The sequence below is a fragment of the Gadus chalcogrammus genome, chromosome 22 (genome assembly GCF_026213295.1).
Source record: "Gadus chalcogrammus isolate NIFS_2021 chromosome 22, NIFS_Gcha_1.0, whole genome shotgun sequence".
Classification (NCBI taxonomy): domain Eukaryota; kingdom Metazoa; phylum Chordata; class Actinopteri; order Gadiformes; family Gadidae; genus Gadus; species Gadus chalcogrammus.
In genome coordinates this window covers 3,386,580-3,404,464 of record NC_079433.1, presented here as the reverse complement: position 1 = coordinate 3,404,464, position 17,885 = coordinate 3,386,580, and positions in this window count along the sequence as shown.

The window sequence follows — 17,885 nt, the reverse complement described above, 5'->3', positions numbered from 1 at the left end:
TACAGCCTTTCGCTACACTATTTAACACTTGTATAAATTAGTAAGACTCCAGTCTACCTGAATCCTCTAAATACGTTGGCTACTGTGGTGAAGGTGCGGAGCATAAACTCGACTTCACTCGGCTGCGTAGGTCGGGTATTGCGTCTGTATTTTCACCGGCGCGGTTCTTGCATGCATATTCGCATCGTGGCTGATGTAAACATGGGTGTTTTTAACGTGCATGTAGACTTTATCGTTACCTATACCTTCATCAGGCGTGACGTGACCAAAGCATTACGTTTTTCGCAGGGATTCACATATATATTAGATTCCCAAATGTCGTTACAACATCCCTACAGTGTAGTGCGTGTTAATGTGTGTGAGCTGTGTTTGTGTGGGTTCTTGGGTTTATGACCCATGATACTGGAAGTGTAGCATGGCGCTAAATGGAGCGCTAGCATCGTTAGCGTTCAAAGCGTCATCTAGAATGCATGGCTCGAAGCGAGCGCACTGCTGGAAACCAGACAAGAGTCACGACAACGCCACTCTTGAGAAGCCATTAAAATAAAACACTGTTTATTTTTTTAAAGAATGGTGGAGGTTTTTTCTTGTGACCGAGCACATCTGCCTTTATACAGTAACTCAAGCAGTTGGCGATGGCGGTTTTGTCTAAATGACTTCAGGGTGGAGGAAACATTACTTTGTCGTCGTCTACAGTTTTTGTCCGGGTCGTTCTGTCATGGAAACAGGATCTTAAGTTACGGTCTCGCGTGGTAGGGTTTTTCAGCCTCCTTAACGAGATTGCCCTCTGAATCCCGGACGAAAGCGGACAATTCCGACGTACGGAATACTTTCGCCAGATCACAAAAAAATCCCTTGAATTCGAAAACGACAAAACAGCCACAAGGCTCCCATCCTCACCCCATCTCTCTCTCATTCTGGACTTTTTTACATTTCTTCTCTTTCCCTCCCCGCACACTCTCTCTACAGTCTTGCTCACACTCTGTTTGTCTTGTCTAGTCTGGCTCACTACTCTAAGGGCTCAGTCATAACACCATGCTCATCATTAATCATCTCCCAATGGCATCCAGCATACAGACAACACTTCTGGTAGTATCAGGACGTACAGACATCTTGCGTGATGAACAACACAGCATGCTACACACACACATCGGAGGAGTCCTGCGGGACGTGTTCAGAACTGGATGCTGGTCATATTGCAGAAGCAATAACATCACACTGAATCAGATCATGACGAGGATTCCATGATCATGATCTGATATTGTGCATCGGTTGGCTTAGCTCAGGAGATAGATGGGGTTGACTTGTACCCGGAAGGTTGCTAGTTCAATCCCCAGCTCCTCCTACCTGAATGCTGAGTCGTCCCAGAGTAAGGCACCTAACCCAAACTGCTCCTGACAAACTTGCATGGTTGACCTTAAATGTATCTGATCAGAACACAAGGATATATATATATATATATATCTGATGCAATATAATAAGTGATTGTCTGCAATAATCCGGATTAGCAAACCACACATACAATATCCAACCACAGTTTGCTGCCACAGGATTTTGAACTGACAAAAGATGGGTGATACATGATTCAGATTCACCTCTCCTTGATTATTGTGATAATGGACCTGTGATAAGGATTCCCTCCACAACCGAGGCAGAACCAGGTCCAAACAGAACCCAGAGAACCGAGAGGCAGAACCAGGTACAAACAGAACCCAGAGAACTGAGAACCGAGGCAGAACCAGGTCCAAACAGAACCCAGAGAACTGAGAACCGAGAGGCAGAACCAGGTCAAACAGAACCCAGAGAACTGAGAACCGAGAGGTAGAACCAGGTCCAAACAGAACCCAGAGAACTGAGAACCGAGAGGCAGAACCAGGTCCAAACAGAACCCAGAGAACTGAGAACCGAGAGGCAGAACCAGGTCAAACAGAACCCAGAGAACTGAGAACCGAGAGGCAGAACCAGGTCAAACAGAACCCAGAGAACTGAGAACCGAGAGGCAGAACCAGGTCCAAATATCAGGAAACGGTGGATCCAGGTGGAGACCCCAACCCAGCTGTGAGGACCCCAGCCACCATCAGAAGATCTGGTTGTGCTGAAATACACACCACAACAACCCAGCAGTAGCTGCTCCTCCAGCTCCTCCTCCTCCTCCTCCTCCCTCCCTCTGAGAGCCAGCAGGCAGGAAACTGGAGGGCGACCATCTTGGATCTGGCCACACTGCGCAGCCTGTTTATGGACATAAGGTCTGACCTCGGTTTGTGACGAGGGACCCGACAACAGTTGTAGTGGCGTCGCGCCGCCAAATTCAGCCATTCCTGCCAATTACTTTGTTTGTTTTCGGGGTAGGTAGGTGGACAGTCCGGTAAGCCATCTATTCATTTCATTCAGACTGATTTAAACGACTAGACTGGTTTATAATAGGCCTGTGACAGTCACAGACAGTTTTTTTAATATTTGTCAGAGCATTTGATTTATTGATTGCTGTCGGGAACTTTAACAAATATGACCAAACATTTTTTCCAAAATAAATTCCCTACCCTAGCGTAAACAACTTAACTAACAAATAAGTCATTTGATCAATTCGATATAAACGAAAATAAATCGAGACCTTGCTGTTGACTGTTTTGATGCTGCCTGGTCTTTCGACAGCGATGGTTCCGAGTTTTCATTGGCTGTTGCACCACAAGGGGGATGGGGTTAATGTTGTGAATATCTGACTGGCAAGTTCCTATTTTGTCTCTGGTCAGCAAGGACTATTAAGACACAGCAAGTTGTCGACCATGTGCGTGTGCGTGTTCGTGTGGGTGTGTGTGCGCGTGCGTGCTCTGCGTGCGTGTGTGTGATGATGACGGACGTGTCCCCAGTGATATCATGGTGCCAGTAAGTTGAACCAGCTGGGTCACGTGTCGTCACACACGTCGCAGGCCTAAACGGTCAGTGAGTCGACGTGACCACATTTACAAAGTCATGACGCTACGGTTCTGTCGCTTTACAGACGAGTTCGGGAATCGGGAGGGCAATTTGGGGGAGATCGCAGGGAGTAATTGGTCAAGGCGTATGGCCTCAGATGGACGCCCAGAGGGTCAAACGGCACTAATTAGGCAAGCGGGGGCACACAGATTGGATGGGGGGGGGGGGGGAATGCGGCAAGCGACCTACCCGAGTGCCAATCCACAGAGAGCTGATGAGTGTGTGCTCCGAGGGCCGCTGGAAGAATGGTGGCGACGGCCCGCAGATTAAAGAGACACCATCTGACGGGCCTCCCCGCGCAGGGCGTCGGGACAAACACACAGCCAATTAGCGCCGCGCTCCAATTAAGAGGCCACTGTGTGTGTGTGTGTGTGTGTGTGTGTGTGTGTGTGTGTGTGTGTGTGTGTGTGTGTGTGTGTGTGTGTGTGTGTGTGTGTGTGTGTGTGTGTGTGTGTGTGTGTGTGTGTGTGTGTGTGTGTGTGTGTGTGTGTGTGTGTGTGTGTGTGCGCGCGCGCGCGCGCCTGTCCACCACTGGAATCGTCCCGGACTTCATTTCATTAAACTATAGGTTCATAGTTTCAGAGGAGCTTGCCACGTACTCGTGGTCCGAATGTAGTTTACTTAGGAGGGAATGTGGGATCGCTTCAATCATACGAGTCCACTTCTCTCCAAGGAAAACCCTCTTTCCACGCTCGGATAATCAATTCAACGCAAACGGTAGAACACTGAAAACACAATAAAACTGTAGCATAACTGACTAATATCAACTGACATGTTCCTCCCACATAACGGATAAGACAAGCCTTACAATAGAAACGCCAAAATGCAATGGTTTCTCAAAGCGGACCACTGGACCCAGCAGGGACCTACCGGTGGTTCCGCCGACCCACGGTGCCCAGCCCGCCGCCCCGGCCTCCAGCCCACCCCGCCACCCCGGGCTGCATGCCCACCCCGCCGCCCCGGGTTGCTGCCCACCCGGCTCACAGCTCCACATCCCCGGACTCAAACTTACCCGCTGCGCGGAGAGGAAGACCGCCGACGCGAGGGTCAAAAGTATCCAAGTGTTCCTCATGTTCTTCAACGGTTTAAAAACGGACACAAAAACAAAAACGGTTCCTCCGGTTCCTCACTCGGTTCCTCCGTCGGTTCTCTCGACTCTGTCCCCCCGGTTTCTAGCGTGCGCCTCCCGATCCCAACTCCTGCGCGTTCCTCAGGAGTTCAATCCCAACGGATACGTGTTGCCTTCTCTTATTCCAATCCCCCCCGCAAATGTGCACCGTCTAGAGAGCCGAGGTCCGCTTGCAGACGTCGTGTTCTGGGATATCTCCACGTCTCGGCTGGATGTACTGGTAGAAACACACGACGGGTCCGGTGCATTCGGTCTACTCCTCCATATCACACGCTGCACAACGGGACTGCGACTTAACGGCGTTAACTCTGCACGGTGTGAGAGAGGGAGGGCGAGAGAGAGAGAGAGAGAGAGAGAGAGAGAGAGAGAGAGAGAGAGAGAGAGAGAGAGAGAGAGAGAGAGAGAGAGAGAGAGAGAGAGAGAGAGAGAGAGAGAGAGAGAGAGAGAGAGAGAGAGAGAGAGAGAGACCACATGGTCTAATTAAAAGACTGCAATAGGGACATTAATGTAGTTCGAAACTTAATGCAACGGTGCCTTGTATAATATCGTCTATTCCTTATATTGATAATAAAAGCTTTCTTTCAAAAATCTATGCAAATATGATAGCCAATTGTAATAATTAAGACCATGTGTTTCTTATTCAAACATTCGATTTTTAACAACAAACTTAATATAGGTTATTAACGACAAACAAGATATTTCATACAAATCAATTCAAATCACTTAAATTTGATCAGTTGTCACGCCCAGTGATTGACGAGATCTTCCGTGGACGATGTCTCCCTCTACTGTCGAAAATTTGAAGTACAGCAGCAATTTCAAGAAAGCTAATTAAACATTCATGACGTGTAGCTTCGGTTGGTTATCCTCCGAAAAGTATTTATTGAATTGCATACTGATAACATGATCCTGGATATAATCAGTTACATTTTGGTTCTACACATGTATTTAGTTTACTCTTAAATATCTTTTTCTTGAAACATGATCGTGATGAATTATCAAAAATCAGCTTAAACTAGCCAACATTACCTAGCCTTTTCTATCAATTAAAGTGTCAGCCTTGGACGCTGATTCGTTCTCTTTCACAGTAAAGTCAACACTGTTTTACTATCATCAGTTCAACTCTGCTGTACAAAGTTATTATTAAGTAAAAGTCACTGGCATTGCCGATTTGGAAATGAAATACAGTGTATAATACAAATTTTTTTCTCACATTACAAATGGTATTGGGGCGATGTAATCATAATACAATTGCTTGTGTTTATATAGGCCTACTTTGGGTGGGCTGATTATAGCCTACTTTGTTTTTCTTTTCATAATTTGAAATATGTTTTTGCAATTCAACCCTACTTAGCCTACTATAATACAGTTCCACCTTGATTTTGACTTCCACAGTTGAAGTGGATGTATTAGGGTATCATCCAGTTATTCCCTGAAACGTTTGTTTGTGTAACAATTTCCCTTTAAAACACACAAAAGCCTACAGGACCACTAATAATGTCGTGTTGCCAAACTCCCGCGCCCTCTCCCTCACACATTCCTGAGCACCAGACTGTTTCCAAACACTACAATATCTCCCCAAAACGCTCCAGAAAGCCAAATACACAAAAAATAATCCCCTCTTTCTGAAACCTTAAAACTTTATGATCTCAAAGTGGACAAGGTGCAGAGCGGGTTCCCCCCCCCCCCCCCCCCCCCCCCACGAACCTCCCCGGCCCAGCCGCTATGATGGTGGTACACATAGATCCAGACATGAGGGAACAATAAGCCCCCGGTCCGAGGTGTAGGGTTCATTACGAGAGCTGCCAGGGACATTCTGGATGTTTCCATGAAGGCTTGGATAGAATGTGGAGGCTAGATTAGATCGTGTTATATTAGACTCAATTGTTTTGGTATTCCGGTGATAGAGCCAATTTGACTAGGCTCCATTAATTAGGTTCGATACGAATATCAGATTGGATGTTGTGGGTTGGTACTTTATACTTTAGTCGTCCCATAGGAGGGAAGTCAGGTTTAAAAGCAGCACACATTAATAATTTTAAAAATTGTTATAAAGGCACTGCACTCACTCGTTACTCCATACAAAATCATAAATTAAAGTTTAAAAAATGCATCATGTTTCTTAATGAACAATTTCATAAACACATTTAAACTGGGTGAGGGTATTACTTTACAAACTTTGAGTCATTTGTTGAACTCCTCTGTAAACCCTCGTCATCATTCGGCCTGAATGAAATGATGACGATTGCCAACCTTCTATCTGCGTGTCTGTCTACCTATCTGCCCAGTGACCTGCGTGCACTCTGCCTGTGCACTCATTGCGTGTGACCGGCTTTTGCTAAAGCTAGCGAGCTAGTCACGTGGTTTGGAGGAAGGCCTGGAGGGAGAGGGTGATGGGAATGTTGCGCCTGTATGCCCTCAAAATGAAATGAACTCTGGCTGGTTTCTCAAATGTTGCCTACCCCAGCTTTAATACATTATGTTATAGTACTGCAGGCCCAGTGGATTCTCTTAAAAGGCAAGAGTAGGTGATCCGTGGATAACATACCCCTGCTGAAACGCTGGCGTTTCACTGCCTAGGCCACGTGTTTAAAATAAAGATTATGTTTGGACTCTCTTAAACATATGAATGTCAACATTGAAAGGCATCCTGCAATGACGAGTAGTATTCAAGTATTTTGTCTGCTGTCAAGAACAGCAAATCACAGCTGGAGGACATATTAATTTTGCAAGTCACTGCAATTGGAAAATGTTGTCATTATCTTTGGAACTAAACACAATTAGGTTTCACAACCTAAAATATCAGAATTGGTTGGCCTGGTTTAAGGGGTTCCACTGGTTTTAACATAACAAGACATCTTCACACCACCGAGATGCAGCCAAAAAGTGCAGTATAGAGAAGCTCCAACTAATTATTCCTGTGCACGCTAAAATGTTAATAATCAGCGATTAGGGAATCCGATGTTAGAGTTTTACGACAGGGCGAGAAGACGATGGTGGCTGGGAGGTGGCACTGTTAAACGTTGCAATTATCTTCAACCTTTCCATCGCAATCTCCCCAGGAATCATTGAAGTGATTATAGATGGATCTGTGTCTTCGTGTGTGTGTGTAGCCTCCCCCTTATACGTGCACAGCATTCCTGATCATTTACCGTAGGACACACACACACACACACACACACACACACACACTGGGTTTGATCCCCAATGTCCACAGACCTACCTGTACACCTCATTGAGGAAGATAACCCTTTTAATAAAATGTAGCTGAGTCCACTGGGTTCAGTTATTTAGCAGCAAAAGTGTCTCCTAAATAACTTAATAGTTCACATAAACAACCTGGAAAGTACATTGAACATCGAGAGCCTTTTAATTTGTATTACAAAATATTAATTACATTCCCTTTTTCTTATTTTTTCAAATAAAATAATTTTGGGGATATACAAACATGACGTAAATTTCTGTAGACTCCAAAACATATGTTATATGGGCCGAGTGTTAGCTATAGGAATCAGAAAGTCATCATAGAAAATCTGTTTTATGAGGGCATGATAGCTATATCTTAAACATTTGGAGACAGTACATCTCAACAAAGTGTATTCTACTTCCAGCAAAATTAAGTTCAACTGGTCCTGAGTCACATTGTTTTTCTTGCTCTTTAGGTTACGCTCATATATTTAAGGAAATGTGTTTTTTTCTCTGCTTCGAACTTAATTACAGAAATTACAGATAGAGCATGCAAAACAACATGTACATGGAAAAGAAAATGTGCTGCTGCAATTCACACAAAAACACTCAAGTCAAATCAAATAATAACACAGAAAAGCACGAACAGACATAACCATTTTATCTTGTGTATAGTTTGGAACACTTTTATAGTCTAGGTATTAGAGGGAGATAATATTTCAGCCTTTCCCTGAAAAGCTTATTTTCATAACAATCGCTTTTGAAACACACAGCAGCCTACGACCGCTAATGAAGTCGCGCCACAGACGCCCTCTCCTCCTCTCCTTCTCCCTACGCTCACATTCCTGGGGGCTGGGCGCCATCCAAACGCGCCGATATTCCCCTAAAACGCAACGGAACGCCAATAATCCGTCAATGTTTCTAAAAATAAAAAAGAACACAAAAGGAGCGCACACATGACGGCACACACAGGAACCGTGGCGTTTCTCTGCACGGACGACACGCACGCACAAGAACACAAAGCACAGCCACAAACACGCAGACGAAGACACACCGACACACACACACACAGATACACAGATACACACAGGAACACACACGGCACAGCCACAAACGTGCATCCGAAAACACGCGCACACACACAGACACACACACACCCACACACACAAACACACGCAGACAAACAAACACACACAAAAACACAACCGCACGCAAAAACACGCGCACACATACAAACACAAACACACACAAACACTCGCACACACAAAGACACACACACACACACACACAAACACACGCACACACACAATGGTGGGTTGGTTGTTTCTTTACTGAGCCGGCCGGGCGGGGGGGGGCGGGGCGGGTGTCAGTCGTTGTCGGAGGACGGGGCCTCGGTGGTGGCGCGGGACCCCCCGGTGTGCCCCCGCCCGGGGGCCGCCGACGCCGGCAGCGACGCCCTGCTCCCCGGGAGGCCGTGGACATCAACACCACCGCTGTCCCCCTCCTCTCCCTCCTCCTCCCCCTCCTCCTCCTCCTCCCCCTCCTCCTCCTCCTCCCCCTCCTCCCCCTCCTCCTCCCCCTCCTCCTCCCCCTGCCGGTCTCCTCTTAGGCGTGCCCGCGGCAGCAGGGTCGACAGGTTGAACTCCTTCCGGGGCCTTCCCAGAACTCCGAAGCTGAGGACGACAGACGAAGCAAAGGAAACAGGAAACAGGAAAACGAATCAACCCAATGCAATGCATGTCTTCAGGGGTCCCACACGTGCGCACGTCTTTAGGGGTGTCGTGCACAAAAAAGCTAAGTTCACCTAGACACAGCATAGCCCCCCCCTGGCCCACCCCACCTACTCATTGTACGTTCTACGTCCTGGCACTTAATGTACGCTCTTATCGTATGTCACACTTAGATGTACTGCTGAGTTGTGTAGTGTCTTACCCTAGCTATCTTTGTTTTATACAGGAATGGGTTAACCTAGTGATTGTTCGTGCTTGGCACTTGGTTCTATGCACACATCCTTAATGTACGTTCACAGCCAAAAGCTGTAAAAGATGCAAAATCGCCAAATAGCTCAAAATCCAACGCTGTCCAAAATATTTACAGCTCATATCGCTCTTGCGTTTTCTCGCGTATGTTTACTGGGACCACCCACGCCGACGAGAGACATCTACCTTCCGATTGGCTGGCGGTCATTTACAGCCGAAACGCTACTAGCTCATTTGCATAGAGTTGAGCTGTCATTCACAGCTTTGCAGCTTTAAAGCTATCGCTCAACCGTTTTATCACTTTACAGCTTTTGGTGTGAACGCACAGTTATTGTACCGTCAGCGATATAGTGTTGTTCCTTTCTTCTGACAAATGTACTAATTGTAAGTCGCTTTTGATAAAAGCGTCTGCTAAGCGCACTGACTGTTAATGTAAATGTTGTTAATGTTCCTGGGGAGGCACGCTCACGCTAGCGCTAGTGCTAGTGCTAGCAGGTGTTAGCACACACACACACATACACACATATACGCACAGACACACACACACAGACACACACACACACACCTGCCACTGGCTAGCCGCTCCTCCAGCTCCTCCAGTAGGGCCTGGGTGTCACAGCGGGGCCTGGGCCCCGGGGGGCCCCTGGCCCCCAGCAGGCCCCCCGTCCCCCGGGAGGTGCGGAGGAACAGGTCTGGGGACTTCTCCTGGGGCAGGGGCAGGAAGTCACTGATCAGGACGGAGCACTGGGAAAGGGAGCTCCTCACAGGGGGGCGCCTCCTTCAGAGAGGAGGGGGGGGGCCGACAGACAGACAGACAGACAGACAGACAGACAGACAGACAGACAGACAGACAGACAGACAGACAGACAGACAGACAGAAAGTTAGGAGGGACCCAGAGAGCCCGAGCACATGGACAGAAAACCACACGAGTTGTGTAACTTTAATACCCCAGATACCTCAATGAATTTAGAGAGGTGTGTGTGCGTGTGTGTGTTTGTGTGTGTGTGTGTGCGTGCGTCCCTGCCTGCATGCGTGTGTGTGCGTGTGTGTATGTATATGCATATATATGTGTGTGTGTGTGTGTGTGTGTGTGTGTGTGTGTGTGTGTGTGTGTGTGTGTGTGTGTGTGTGTGTGTGTGTGTGTGTGTGTGTGTGTGTGTGTGTGCCTGCATGCTTGCCTGCGTGAGCTGTGAGACCACGTCATGCGTGGTCGCAGCGCCACGGCCGACATGAAAGCGGCGATGGGTAAAAAACGAAAACAAAAAGGATGATGTATGACGACGCCGGCCGGGCCGCGAGGCTGCGCTGCACGCGTAGAGGAGGGCGGGAGGCAGCAGCTGTGTAAACGCTCTGTGACAGAGGGGGGGGGGTTACCCCCGTGGGGTCATACTCCAGCCCGCGACCGATATCTGGTTTCAGGGCAGACGCCGATTGCCAGCGCCGCGGCGAATCACGTCAGGAGCCCGGAGCTCTTGCGGCGGGCGCCAGGGAAAGCAGAGAGAGGCCGGCACCTCTCTGGCAGACAGCGGGACAACAGCCCAGTCAGACGTGGAGGTTCTCTCCGCAATACTGCCTCACATCCACCCATTCATGCACACATTACACCTGCACACCGACGGCGGCGTCAACCTTTTGTGTTTATTTTTTTATTCATTTAACCAGGTGAAGTCCCATTGAGACATTGTCATCTCTTTAACAAGGGAGCCCCAGGAATCTAACCAGCAGCCTTCCGGTGACCGGCCGACATGACCGTGGTTGGCGCACGCGGTGCCCCCGCCCCCCGCCCCCCCCCCCCCCCCACCCACCGGCGTCGCCCGGGGGTGCCCTCTCCCGGGTCCTCAGTGGGGCGGCAGGCGCTGGGTCTCAGGAGGCGGGACAGCTCGGCCCGGATCAGCTCCAGGTCCCGCCTGTAGAACGCCACCCAGGGAACGAGGCTGAACAGCCTGTACAGACACTGGAGAGGGAGGGGGAGAGGGGGAGGGGGAGAGGGGGAGAGGGGGAGAGAGGGGAGAGGGAGAGAGAAAGAGGGGGGAGAGGGGGAGAGAGGGGGGAGAGGGACTTAGGGGGAGAGAGGGGGGAGAGGGAGAGAGGGGGAGAGACATAGGGGGAGAGGGAGAGAGTGAGGGGGGGGGGAGAGAGAGATGGGGAGATTGAGAGAGGGGGAGAGGGGGAGAAACATAGGGGGAGAGGGAGAGAGAGGGAGAGAGGACAGAGGGAGAAAGAGGGGGGAGAGAGAGAGGGGAGAGAGACGTAGGGGGAGAGGGAGAGAGACATAGAGGAAGAGGGAGAGAAGGGAGAGAGAGACAGAGGGGGAGAGGGAGAGAGAGGGGAGAGAAAAAGGGGAGAGGAAGAGGGGGGAGAGAGACATAGTGTGAGAGGGAGAGACGAGAGAAGCTGAAGAACCAGCGATGGAGAGGACGATGGCATAGAGACAGGGATAGAGTGTGTGTGGTATTTCTAAGACTCTAACAGTCCGCACACTTTAACCTGAAATAATCAAGCAACAATCATTGTCCCGGTCGATGTGCAACACCGCGAGCCCGTGCCACCCACCAAACGCACGTCGATCCGGCATGGAGCTGGCTCTCTGCGCGGCTGTGTCAGTCTGCCGTCGTTAGCTTGTTAGCGGGGGTCGAAGCGTCAAACACCTGTCAAATTCAACCCCCCCCCCCCGCCCTGCACCCGAGTCCGCCGCCCGCCTAACAAACTCCGTCTAACCCCACCGCTCGGCCACTTTCTGTCGGCCCGTGTCCCCCCCCCCCCCCCGGCTGGACCAGATGGTGCAGCCATTAGCCGTTAGCGCTATGGGGATGAGGCAACAGTTTGAAACCGTCAAACAGAGGGGAGCCTCCCTCGCTGGTTTTTCCTTTCACTTTTGTTTTATTCAGTAAACATTGTTTGGTCAACGAAGGTCAACGAAGTGAGTGTGTGTGAGTGACTATTAGAATTATCTAATATAATAGTTTTGTAGGAATCGATTTCCTAAACACCAAAATCAAGGGGATAAAAATCCATGAAGAATCGTACATGATCTGAAATGTTTTTGAATTAATCATGAGAACGATGCGACGTGTGAACGGTTGGACTGACTTTCATGGATGGTGAGAAATGACCAATGAGTATTTTATGGAGCAGTCGCGATCCTATTTATTTCGACACTTCCATTCACTGGGAGTTCCTTTGGATGAGGACATGAGGTGAAGGAGTGAATCGGGGTTTGCAGAAGGTGCATGTTGTGTTGGGGCCTTTACCTCGTACAGGTCCCGGTCCCGGTCGTTGGCTGACACCTTGCTCCTGGGGAAAGCATGGCGTGTTTAGGTTCAGTTTACCCCCTCTATTGCCAGACACTTCCTGTGCTGAAGAGAATGACTGGACCGACTTTTATGAACACACACACAGAGACACACACCCCCAAACACACACACAGACCCAACACACACACACACACACACACACACACACACACACACACACACACACACACACACACACACACACACACACACACACACACACACACACACACACACACACACACACACACACACACACACACACACCTCCCGCAGGCCGTGTGTGTGTGCTGGGGCGATGCGAGGCCCAGCAGCAGGGCGGAGTAGCAGACGGCCATCTTGTTCCGGGACAGCTCCACCTTCACCCTCACCTCCTCCTCCTCCCTGGACACACTCTCTCTGACGGATCTGAGGAGGGGAACGGTGATCAACGTTTTGGTAAAAAAGAAAAGAAAAAGGAGACAGGACAGTGAGGAGAGCGCTGAGGAGAGAAAGAGGAAAGAAAAGATGAAGTCAAGTGGAAGATGGAGGAGGGGAAGAGGACATGAGGTGGAGAGCCGGAGAGGAGAAGAGGAATGAGAGAGGACGTGAAAAGTGGGCGGAAAAAAGATGAAGAAGAAAGGGTGAATGGTGGCGATGAAAAAAAAGAAGAGAGGAGGAGACAAGGGGACACATGAAAGAAAGGAGGCTGACAAAGGAGAAGAGAAGACGGAAAACAGGAACAGAAGGAAAACAAAAGAGAGGGGAAAACCACAGATTAAGAACAAAAGGGTGACGGAGAGCGAGACGAAGAGAGGAATAACACGACCGTTGTCCCCGGACACACCTGCACGTCTCTCTGATCAGTGGTTCTCAAACTTGTTCTACTAGTGTACCCCTCTAAGGTATTTAATCAGCTGAGTACCCCCTTCACCGGACCACAATATTTTGGGGCGAAAGAAAAATACAATAAAATCAAATGTGCGTTCTATTTGGCATTGAAAAGGTGCAAATACTAATTGAGTGAGAAACATGGGCCTGTGCTTCATGCAATCTGTTGGCTAATTCCTCCCCACCAAAGAAGCACAGCACCAGGGGAGGGTCAGAGCAGGTAGAGGGGACCCCCTCCAGGGTCAGAGCAGGTAGAGGGGACCCCCTCCAGGGTCAGAGCAGGTAGAGGGGACCCCCTTCAGGTTCAGAGCAGGTAGAGGGGACCCCCTCCAGGGGAGGGTCAGAGCAGGTAGAGGGGACCCCCTCCAGGGTCAGAGCAGGTAGAGGGGACCCCCTCCAGGGTCAGAGCAGGTAGAGGGGACCCCCTCCAGGGGAGGGTCAGAGCAGGTAGAGGGGACCCCCTCCAGGGTCAGAGCAGGTAGCGGTGAATCCCATTCATTTTTTTTCAGAATTATATTTCAAACACTTTTCAGAACTGAAACTTTAAAGTGCCGCTAGGGGCACGCGGGACCCCATTTGAGTAGCACTGCTCTGGACCGAGAGGGCTCCACTCAACAGAGTGTGAGGCTGAACCTCCGTACCCCATGAGCGGCCTGGGGCGGCTCTGCAGGGCGTGCTGCTCCCGGAAGCAGGCCAGGTAGAGGAGCAGGGCCATCAGGAAGTCATCCAGCTCCTCCCGTCTGACAGGGGGAGAGAGACACAGGAGTCCCCCTGAGAGGGAGCAGGAGGAGCAGGGAGGAGCCAGCCGCACGAGGACGCACAGTGTGTGTGTGTTGTTGTGATTGTAGTGCTGTGCCGGGGAACACTGGGCTTTTATTCGTTATTGACAACTCTGTTCTATTTCTGGATTGTGTTGTTTCGTATTTGGGGCTGATTGTCGTATCTCACTTAGTTTCCAGGCTGAATCTCACCTTAATGCACGCAAAGGTTAGGGGGTGAGTGAGTGAGTGAGTGAGTGAGTGAGTGAGTGAGTGAGTGAGTGAGTGAGTGAGTGAGTGAGTGAGTGAGTGAGTGAGTGAGTGAGTGAGTGAGTGAGTGAGTGGGTGGGTGGGTGGGTGGGTGGGTGGGTGAGTGAGTGAATGAGTGGGTGAGTGGGTGGGTGGGTGGGTGAGTGGGTGGGTGGGTCGGTGAGTGGGTGGGTGGGTGGGTGAGTGAGTGAGGGAGTGAGGGAGTGATTGAGGGAGTGAGTATGTTTGTGATTGAGTGAGTGAGTGAGTGAGTGTTTGTGACTGACTGATGTGTGTGCGTGTGCGTGCGTGCGCGCGTGCGCGCGTGCGCGCGTGCGCGCGTGCGTGCGTGCGTGCGTGCGTGCGTGCGTGCGTGTTACTTTAACACATCCAGGAGGCAGCGTGGAATGGGCGGGCTGTGACTCTGCAGTAGAAGGCCGACCGCCACCTCTGAAACAAAAACCCGTCAGAATGAGAGTTGGACGCCCGGATGGTTTAATCGAGGGCCTGCTTGGCTTTCCTTACAGCGAGGCAGAAGCAGGCCGGCCTGAAAGGTCGCTTTGGTAGACACATGCCTCCTGGGTCTTATAAAACGTACCCTCCAGCAAAGTGGACCCTTGACTTGTCTTAAGAGAGCTGCAGTGTTCACTACTATTCACAACTAAAAGCGAAAGGGTAAAGATGAAATCTGGTTACAGTTTTTGTCTTTTTTCAGAACCCAAATATCAGTTAATGGGACAGCTAATCGTCCCTCTAGGTGCTTTAAGGCTTTACATTTTAAAAAGGTATGAGACCCTCAGCTTAAGTAGCGACACAGAAACAGACGTGAAAGATTGGTCTTCGTCTTTGAAACATCAATAGTGTATGAGAAGTGAGAAATGTGGAGGCTACAGGGTTACAGTCTGCAATACATTCTGCCTGGTTCAACTGGTCGTGTGTGACTTGCTTTTGAGGTTCTCCATGGTGACCGGGCCCCTCTGCCTGGGTTTGGTGGAGTTCACGTACGCCGAGAGATGACTCGTGGCTTTCCTTGGCCTCTGTCGCCCTCTGTCGGTCACAGTACCAAACGTGGGCATTCTATGGGGGAAATAAAGTCAAAGATTAGCTTTCTTACATTGAATAAATATATATATATATATATATATATATATATATATATATATATTTATTTATTTATTTATCTATTCATATATATGTTTATGTATACATTTATATATATATATTATATATATTTAATATAATATATTAAAGACTTGCAGAACACATGCAGACATGTGTGTTTATAGATTTATTGTGCGAACATTATTCGTATATAATCAATAGCTGATGATGGGCTACCCTGACATGTTGACGTCCTTTAAACCGACTTCGGTGTTGAGTCTTTCCTTCAGCGGGCCACCTTCGTTTTTAAACCTGTGAAGAAAGCAGAACGTGTTTCAAACAGGCGTCGTTTAAAACAGGACGGCGTGCACAGCAGTTGAAGCCCTCCTTTGCACTTCTTTGACGTGCTGTTCATCGGAGACCTCAGGGTTGCCCACTCTCACGCTTCCTCTGGCGCACGCAAGAAATGTCACGAGCAAAATCAATTTTTCTCCCCTCCTAATCCATTAATTGCCACTGTAGTGCACGCAAGCACACACGCGAGCACGTACTCACGCTGCCAGGCGTGCGGTTGGGTGCGTTTTATAGTGTCTCACTCCAGCCAAAGTCCCACAGTTTGCAACCCTGCCTCACCTGACAGATTGTAGCTCTCTGGTTCTTCATCAGGAGGAAGCGTTCGCCTGTTCAACGGGTTTGACAGCAGTAAGCGAACACTGTAACACTTTCCGCGGCATGTGGCTCAGGAGGTGGAGCGGGTTGGCTGGTGACCAGAAGGTTGCTGGTTCGATCCCCGGCTCCTCCTAGCTGAGTGTCGAGGTGTCCCTGTGAAAGAGGCCTCGACCTGACAGCTCCTGATGAGCTGGCTGTGGCCTTGCATGGACTCCTCCACTGTCACCTGCACCGGTCCGTTTGTTTCACGGCGGTATCTTAGCAACAGCCAATGGCGAGCCAGCATTCATTTCACAGCAGTATCTTAGCAACAGCCAATGGAGGGCAAGCATTAATTTCCTGCACCGAAACTAATTAGATATACTAAATATCGATCAATGGATACAAAATATAGACTTTGTCAATCTGTTTTATTCAGTTCTCACACTAAATGGTATTACTTTCCTGACTTATACACGATAAAACGTATATAAAACGCATTGTCCAAAATGTGAGTCAGAATGAATACACACAGAAAAAAGTAGGCACAGATTTAAAACATTGAATCGTTTTAATCGATTTTAGGGGTGACACAATTTGTGTTTTCACCCCTGAAATCCAAGCCGGACTCCCTCTTCTGCTGGACTTCAAAAATAAGAAACATTAAAAACATTAGATAGGCCTACTCATTAACTTTTAACTCTTTTTACTTAACCGAAAGGTGGGTGAAAAAATAAAGACTAAGAAGAAAAAAGAGGGATGATGATTAAATGAAAGAGAGGAGGCGACGAAGGGAGACATGAAAGAAAGAAGGCTGATGAAGGAGAAGAGAAGACGGATAACAGGAACAGAAGAAAAAGAAAAGAGAGGGGAAAGAACCGATTAAGAAACAAAAGGTGACAGAGGTGGAGTTGGAGAGAGGGATCATAACTCAGACTACTATATTTATATTTATATATATATATATATATATATATATATATATAGGCCTACATATTAATAAATTGGACATGGTAATGCTCAGTAGAAACAGACCACCACGTAGATGGCCATCATGTATCCGTCTCTTCAGGTATGTGAGTTTATTTTTCGCTAGTTTAAAAATGGTGTGAAGACGAGACTATTGAGTGAAGAAAGGGAAGGGTCTCCATTGGGACCCATTGTACTATAATCTGGGGTCGTCACACTGAAACATAGATGCTATCCAATTGTTTAATCATTTTAACACCAGTGAACAAGAACACAAATTCAAAGAACTTTCTTTTTCCCGTGAGGGAACTTTATTTCCACCCCATCAGTTCAAGCTTTAGAGTGTGTTTCTAGGTAAGATATTGACAATATAAGGCTCCACAATGTCCGAAATGTATTCACAAGCTTTGGCAGGTCTCAGTGGAGGTCAATTAGACGAATCAAGCAGGATAAAACTAAAACTGTTGAAACTCACCAACTATAGAATTAATTGAAAATCCATTCCAATGACTACAACATCTAAATGTGAAGATTTGTTTCAAGTTTAAACCACGTTTTAAAGTAAAGAAATTGACATTTTGAAGTCTGACAGCGGCCCTCACCTAATAATAAAGATAACAATATTTATTTAACCTATATTTATACTCTTAAAATCATTTGAGGGGTGACCCTAATTTGCGATGATGTCGAGTCAAACAAATGCAAAGCAAAAACAACAATACATACACA